The sequence below is a fragment of the Camponotus floridanus genome, unplaced genomic scaffold, assembly GCF_003227725.1.
Source record: "Camponotus floridanus strain SB8 unplaced genomic scaffold, Cflo_v7.5 scaffold17, whole genome shotgun sequence".
Classification (NCBI taxonomy): domain Eukaryota; kingdom Metazoa; phylum Arthropoda; class Insecta; order Hymenoptera; family Formicidae; genus Camponotus; species Camponotus floridanus.
The window spans coordinates 25,387-32,988 of NW_020229292.1; the positions used below are offsets into that span (position 1 = coordinate 25,387).

Below are 7,602 nucleotides of genomic sequence, written 5' to 3' on the forward strand. Positions count from 1 at the left end.
AATATTACATATGCATTATCTTATTAATATTAATTACCCTATGCTATTCTTAAATTACTACACGGAGTTATCAATTAGTATATATATACTTAGACTGTAAGTTATTTATATCATACATCAACAATCAAAATACTTATAATTATTTAGGCAATTTCTATATAGCTTATAACATAAAGCGCAAAACGCAAAATTCGTCTTAGTATACGAGTTCGACAACTTTACGAACACCACTCATGTAAACTCGGCTTGAGGCTTCGGTAATGTGACTTTCCTCTCTATACATTTCCCGCTCCCAGTCCACCCGTCATATCGAAATGTGTCGCGGAAGGTTCAGCCCTCCCGCGTTATTGCTAAGTTAACAGTGTTTAATTAACAATTAATTACTTGGTACGCTTAATAATAATGATTGCAATTTACTATGTTAGCAGATTCCGCCAGGCTAACCCGATATATGTCAATGACAGTGCTCATAAAAACGGGAGAACGAGGAACAAGATCAATGTCAGGTTACAACAGTACTGACAGAATAAATAATTATTCAGAAACACATTGTGTAGCGGGGCCAACAATAATCATCAGCACCGCCACACGTGAGTTAATGATCGAAGATGATAGAAAAAATTATTCCAAGGTATCCCCTCGCGTTACCTGTATAATAACACATCAAATCAGTTATGTCAGCTACCACAGCAATATGCTTAAAAAGGATACTATTATTATCTGTCTTTTACAATATTATTTACATCAATAGATATACCATTATAGGTTTAGATTAATAGCTAAATAAGTGTAATTCCTGTAGGTTAGCTTATTCCATTGGATGCGAAGGAACACCCCAGAACAACGCCGTACAGTTTCGATCCTGTTATAATAGTACAACTATAACGGAGAAGATTCCCGCAACAATCTTCTTAGTATTCATTTATTATCCGCAGCAAAACATCATAGCTATTCTATAATGCTTCTATACAGCATGTTACTTGCTTATTTATGTTATGTTTCTAACAACAGTCATTCAGCAGCTGTCTATATAATTTATTATCTTTTTCAGCTTTCTTTAGACAATTCCTTTAATGGGAAGACCACTGCACGCATTACAAGGATTGAGTTATCACCCAGTGTCGACACACAGTATCGACCAAAGTGATGGCGATCACAACTCTATAAACAACCACCACAGTATTATACCGAGGCAGTATTTAAGTCTGCCCAGCTGTCATAAATACCTTTTATATTGAGGTTATAAAAAGCGGCAGTGCACGGGGAGTATATTTTACTTTTATATATCAATCAATAATACAATTCCATGCTACTCATGGCCAGACGAACTCAGTATTTTGTTATTACTGTTATTATTATATCAGTCAATCAAATATATATTATATTAGCCTGTGTTAAGTTTATATTTAACAATATTTATACCGTAATACCTGTGAGTGTATACTACAGCCAATTATTTCTCTTTCCAGGTTTATACACTTAGTGCATTGAGAGTCGTCACTAAAGTCAAATAAATAACTACAATGATCCGTCTCAATGCAGCAGCAATTAAGTTTAGTAACGTCGCAGCTGATCTGCAACCAGTTCAGGCATAAGACAGGTCGATCAAATTATCACCATTAATTACAGTAATTATATCGTCAAGCCCATTTCAATTTAACTAATTTAGGAAAATTATTGCCTTTACGCAAGAAAGAAACTATTAGTTACATTAATTCACTAAATTCAATTATCTATATATTTACTTATTATATTATTTATTTATCACAATGTAGGCATCAAAACTTACTTATATTATAGTAAATTAATTCAAAGTTATATATTAAGTTTATGCCTATAATTACTTTATACTTAAATAACTTAAATGCTTCTAATTACTTAAATGAAATTACTTAAATTAATTATATAATTATTATTATTATATCAACTAATTGAATATTGGTCTGTATTAAGTTTATATTAACAATTTATATCCTACTTATAAAAATAAAGTAATTCTTTACGAAAGCTTATATAATTATGTTAATTCCATTATCAGATTAGCAAAAAAACTAATACACTCCTTATTTCAGATATATGCTCGCAATTACACAGAAATTGCGTGTCATGCATCCAGTACGCAGTACCAAAATCAACCAATAATCCTATTATAATATATAAGGAGAGTATTTATTCACAATTATTATCGTGAAATATGCCTCGATTCGATAAAATATATAAATTATCACTATTAATTACAGTAATTATATCACCGAGCTCATTTTAATTTAGTTAATTTAAGTAAATTATTGCCCCTACGCAAGAAAGAAACTACTAGCTATATTTATTCACTTATCTGTCTATTTACTTATTGTCTTATATATACACAATATAGGCATCAAAATTATTTATATTATATTAAATTAATTCAAAATTATATATTAAATTTATGCTTATAATTACTTAAATGAGTAAATTACTACACGGAGTTATCAATTAGTATATATATACTTAGACTGTAAGTTATTTATATCATACATCAACAATCAAAATACTTATAATTATTTAGGCAATTTCTATATAGCTTATAACATAAAGCGCAAAACGCAAAATTCGTCTTAGTATACGAGTTCGACAACTTTACGAACACCACTCATGTAAACTCGGCTTGAGGCTTCGGTAATGTGACTTTCCTCTCTATACATTTCCCGCTCCCAGTCCACCCGTCATATCGAAATGTGTCGCGGAAGGTTCAGCCCTCCCGCGTTATTGCTAAGTTAACAGTGTTTAATTAACAATTAATTACTTGGTACGCTTAATAATAATGATTGCAATTTACTATGTTAGCAGATTCCGCCAGGCTAACCCGATATATGTCAATGACAGTGCTCATAAAAACGGGAGAACGAGGAACAAGATCAATGTCAGGTTACAACAGTACTGACAGAATAAATAATTATTCAGAAACACATTGTGTAGCGGGGCCAACAATAATCATCAGCACCGCCACACGTGAGTTAATGATCGAAAATGATAGAAAAAATTATTCCAAGGTATCCCCTCGCGTTACCTGTATAATAACACATCAAATCAGTTATGTCAGCTACCACAGCAATATGCTTAAAAAGGATACTATTATTATCTGTCTTTTACAATATTATTTACATCAATAGATATACCATTATAGGTTTAGATTAATAGCTAAATAAGTGTAATTCTTGTAGGTTAGCTTATTCCATTGGATGCGAAGGAACACCCCAGAACAACGCCGTACAGTTTCGATCCTGTTATAATAGTACAACTATAACGGAGAAGATTCCCGCAACAATCTTCTTAGTATTCATTTATTATCCGCAGCAAAACATCATAGCTATTCTATAATGCTTCTATACAGCATGTTACTTGCTTATTTATGTTATGTTTCTAACAACAGTCATTCAGCAGCTGTCTATATAATTTATTATCTTTTTCAGCTTTCTTTAGACAATTCCTTTAATGGGAAGACCACTGCACGCATTACAAGGATTGAGTTATCACCCAGTGTCGACACACAGTATCGACCAAAGTGATGGCGATCACAACTCTATAAACAACCACCACAGTATTATACCGAGGCAGTATTTAAGTCTGCCCAGCTGTCATAAATACCTTTTATATTGAGGTTATAAAAAGCGGCAGTGCACGGGGAGTATATTTTACTTTTATATATCAATCAATAATACAATTCCATGCTACTCATGGCCAGACGAACTCAGTATTTTGTTATTACTGTTATTATTATATCAGTCAATCAAATATATATTATATTAGCCTGTGTTAAGTTTATATTTAACAATATTTATACCGTAATACCTGTGAGTGTATACTACAGCCAATTATTTCTCTTTTCCAGGTTTATACACTTAGTGCATTGAGAGTCGTCACTAAAGTCAAATAAATAACTACAATGATCCGTCTCAATGCAGCAGCAATTAAGTTTAGTAACGTCGCAGCTGATCTGCAACCAGTTCAGGCATAAGACAGGTCGATCAAATTATCACCATTAATTACAGTAATTATATCGTCAAGCCCATTTCAATTTAACTAATTTAGGAAAATTATTGCCTTTACGCAAGAAAGAAACTATTAGTTACATTAATTCACTAAATTCAATTATCTATATATTTACTTATTATATTATTTATTTATCACAATGTAGGCATCAAAACTTACTTATATTATAGTAAATTAATTCAAAGTTATATATTAAGTTTATGCCTATAATTACTTTATACTTAAATAACTTAAATGCTTCTAATTACTTAAATGAAATTACTTAAATTAATTATATAATTATTATTATTATATCAACTAATTGAATATTGGTCTGTATTAAGTTTATATTAACAATTTATATCCTACTTATAAAAATAAAGTAATTCTTTACGAAAGCTTATATAATTATGTTAATTCCATTATCAGATTAGCAAAAAACTAATACACTCCTTATTTCAGATATATGCTCGCAATTACACAGAAATTGCGTGTCATGCATCCAGTACGCAGTACCAAAATCAACCAATAATCCTATTATAATATATAAGGAGAGTATTTATTCACAATTATTATCGTGAAATATGCCTCGATTCGATAAAATATATAAATTATCACTATTAATTACAGTAATTATATCACCGAGCTCATTTTAATTTAGTTAATTTAAGTAAATTATTGCCCTTACGCAAGAAAGAAACTACTAGCTATATTTATTCACTTATCTGTCTATTTACTTATTGTCTTATATATACACAATATAGGCATCAAAATTATTTATATTATATTAAATTAATTCAAAATTATATATTAAATTTATGCTTATAATTACTTAAATGAGTAAATGCTTCTAATTACTTAAATGGGATTACTTAAATTAATTATATTCTTACGAAACTTACAACTATAACAATTTCGGTAACGAATTAGCATGAGCTAATATATTCCTTATAAGCTATATGTTTCTATATGTCTCAGTAAACAACAATTAATATTATGCTATTATTAATGTTATTATTATATATTATATATATCTTCCTATTTATATCCTACTTGTAAGATTAGAATAATTCTTCACAGAACTTATAAAATTATATCAATTCAAGCTAATGTATTCCTTGTTTCAGATACCACAGCTAATTTACAATTAATTCCAGCAAAAGCAGGTGATTGCAACATCAAATTTATCACAGTAAATTTATGCTTATAATTACATAAGTGACTTAGCAACAACAATTAATATTATACTATTATTAATGTTATTATATCAGTTAATTCAAATTATATATTATATTAGTCTATATTAAATTAAATTCATATCTAACTATTTATATCCTACTTGTAAGATTAGTATAATTCTTCACAGAAACTTATAAGATTATATCAATTCAAGCTGCGTATTCCTTGTTTCAGATACCACAGCTAATTTACGACCAGTTCAGGCAAAAAGCAGGTCAATTACAACATCAACATTATCACAATAATAATTATATCGCAAGTACTTTATGATTTAATTAATTTAAGAAATTATTACCTTTGCGCAAGATAGAAATAGGAGTCTGTCAATTACACAGTTCACTTATCTGTATATTTACTTATTATATTATTTATACACGATATGACATCTAAATTATTTATATTATACAATGACCATAGATAATATATGATATGTCTGCTACACCAATAATATCTATTATATTTGGTTTATATAACACATCACGTCTGGCAACTACATGCTTTTTATTATTAAGTATCCAGTTTACCAGACTTAGATTAACAAGACAGCAATCTAACAAAGCGTTTGTTCTATACTCTGCGCAGCACAATGTATTATATATAATAACTCAATCCAAATATCAATGTCTTAACTCATCTTATCTAAGATTTGGCAGATAGTAAGGTCAATAATACTATTTACGTGTTATAACTTCATTAATTCAATCATTAATGATTGTGATCTATCTCCTAATGAGAAGAACCTATAGATATTCACAGTTAATGCGCAACAACATGTAGTGTTGCTGTCTGGGGCAACTTCCCAGACCGTTTTATAGTTCTTTCTTAATATCGGATTTTAATGTCTATACAGCCAAAGCAAAATTAGATTTTAACAATAGTGACGTCAGGCAGTATTTATTATATAATTTATACAGTAGAAACCTCTGAATTATTTATATTAATAACGATTATGAATGATATGTCTACTACACTAGTAGTATCTATTAGAATCTGCAAGACATAAATATTGTTACATCTGTCACATCTGAAGATTCTGGCAATTGCGCACGAATACACGAGACAGGGATGAACATGCCATATGCACTTGTCATATGGCAGCCACCAACCGAGCACATCGTGCACAAATATTCAATACAATTATGGCAAATATTGCAATTAAACTCAAATAGGCAGTTTAGGAAATGACGTATCGCAGGAATAACATTTAAACAAATGATTGCGAGTTCTATTTCCATTCATAATAACTGCGACCGCACTTTGCCTATTATAGTTTCCCTACAGTCTTGATAATTGTCAATTATTTTATTTTACCTCTATAGGTAATTATCTTAATTGTTATTTATTATTTAGTATCTCCAATCATTGAGCAAAGTCCTATAGCTAGCTATTTAACACCATATCAACGCACTATCATCAGTGAAATGCTTATAAGTAAATGAGTACGTGTTGGGACATATTTGTATATTATTAATTCTAATATAATAACAAACAAACTGTCAATGTAATGTGTCATGTATACACTATAATGTTCTATATTTATTCAGTATCGAGGTATACAACCAATATATTTATATAGCACCTCACGCATATATTAGACAATGCAGTCCACATAGTCGGTCTGTTACGTCAAAAATTATGTAAGGTTTGTATTAAACAACGGTAATTGTTATTGTTTATTCCGCAGGTTATGTTTATAATTATATGTCAAATTATATGTAATCACAAAATCATCCGTACGCGCTTCAATTTATAAAGCACCCGGAAGTTTGCCAGATTAACACACTAACCAGCAATCATCCACATATATTAACGCATTTAGCGTATTTTATATTAATTGTTGAGTTAATAATTTCTAAAGTGTACGAAGTACAGCAAGGGACACCACAGTATTATAAAAGTATTGCCAACCTGGAATTGAGCACGCGCGCACTGCGCCGTACACAATATCAGTAATCCACGCAGTCACGTGGCGTAGACCTGTTCAGTAATTTGAGTTACCACCTTAAACTTGAGCACGCGCGCGTTGCGCACAAGTCGACAGATCGTTCTTTGCGCATCTGTCCGGCAACTACACTATTATTAAAAATTATTGAAATTAATGTTAATTATTAACACCACAGCATCATAAGCACTATATTATGCAACAGTGTTGTTGCTTCTATTATCCGTGGTTATGAGTAAGCAATGAGAATCGTCATTGTAACACAATCATCCATTTAAACTCGCTCCGTGTGATAGAAAGAGACAGAGGAGCAACAATGTTTAGTAATGAAATAGTAGTCCGTAAAATACAATAGCACAAAAATGTAAGTCACTCACTATTTCTATGCACACAATATACTAGCTAAATAT

The 7,602-nt window shown here is 30.4% G+C and overlaps 3 long non-coding RNA genes across 6 annotated transcripts; all 3 read left to right on the forward strand.

Moving 5' to 3' along the window:
• The first annotated feature begins 226 nt into the window (after positions 1–226).
• Positions 227–2,377, forward strand: LOC112637051. Of its 3 annotated transcripts, none has more exons than XR_003122576.1 (4): positions 231–354; positions 429–590; positions 803–1,628; positions 2,073–2,377. It is a non-coding gene; the product is annotated as an uncharacterized LOC112637051 (long non-coding RNA). The 3 variants fall into 3 exon arrangements; XR_888923.3 differs by having other exon boundaries at positions 233–590; positions 803–914; positions 1,052–1,628; XR_003122575.1 differs by having other exon boundaries at positions 227–590.
• A 260-nt stretch (positions 2,378–2,637) lies between these two features.
• Positions 2,638–4,778, forward strand: LOC105247804. 2 transcript variants are annotated; one of them, XR_003122571.1, is made up of 5 exons: positions 2,676–2,755; positions 2,830–2,991; positions 3,204–3,315; positions 3,453–4,030; positions 4,474–4,778. It is a non-coding gene; the product is annotated as an uncharacterized LOC105247804 (long non-coding RNA). The 2 variants fall into 2 exon arrangements; XR_888922.3 differs by having other exon boundaries at positions 2,638–2,755; positions 3,204–4,030.
• A 49-nt stretch (positions 4,779–4,827) lies between these two features.
• Positions 4,828–5,935, forward strand: LOC109610628. The gene is made up of 2 exons (XR_002192953.2): positions 4,828–5,177; positions 5,425–5,935. It is a non-coding gene; the product is annotated as an uncharacterized LOC109610628 (long non-coding RNA).
• The last annotated feature ends 1,667 nt before the right edge of the window (positions 5,936–7,602 follow it).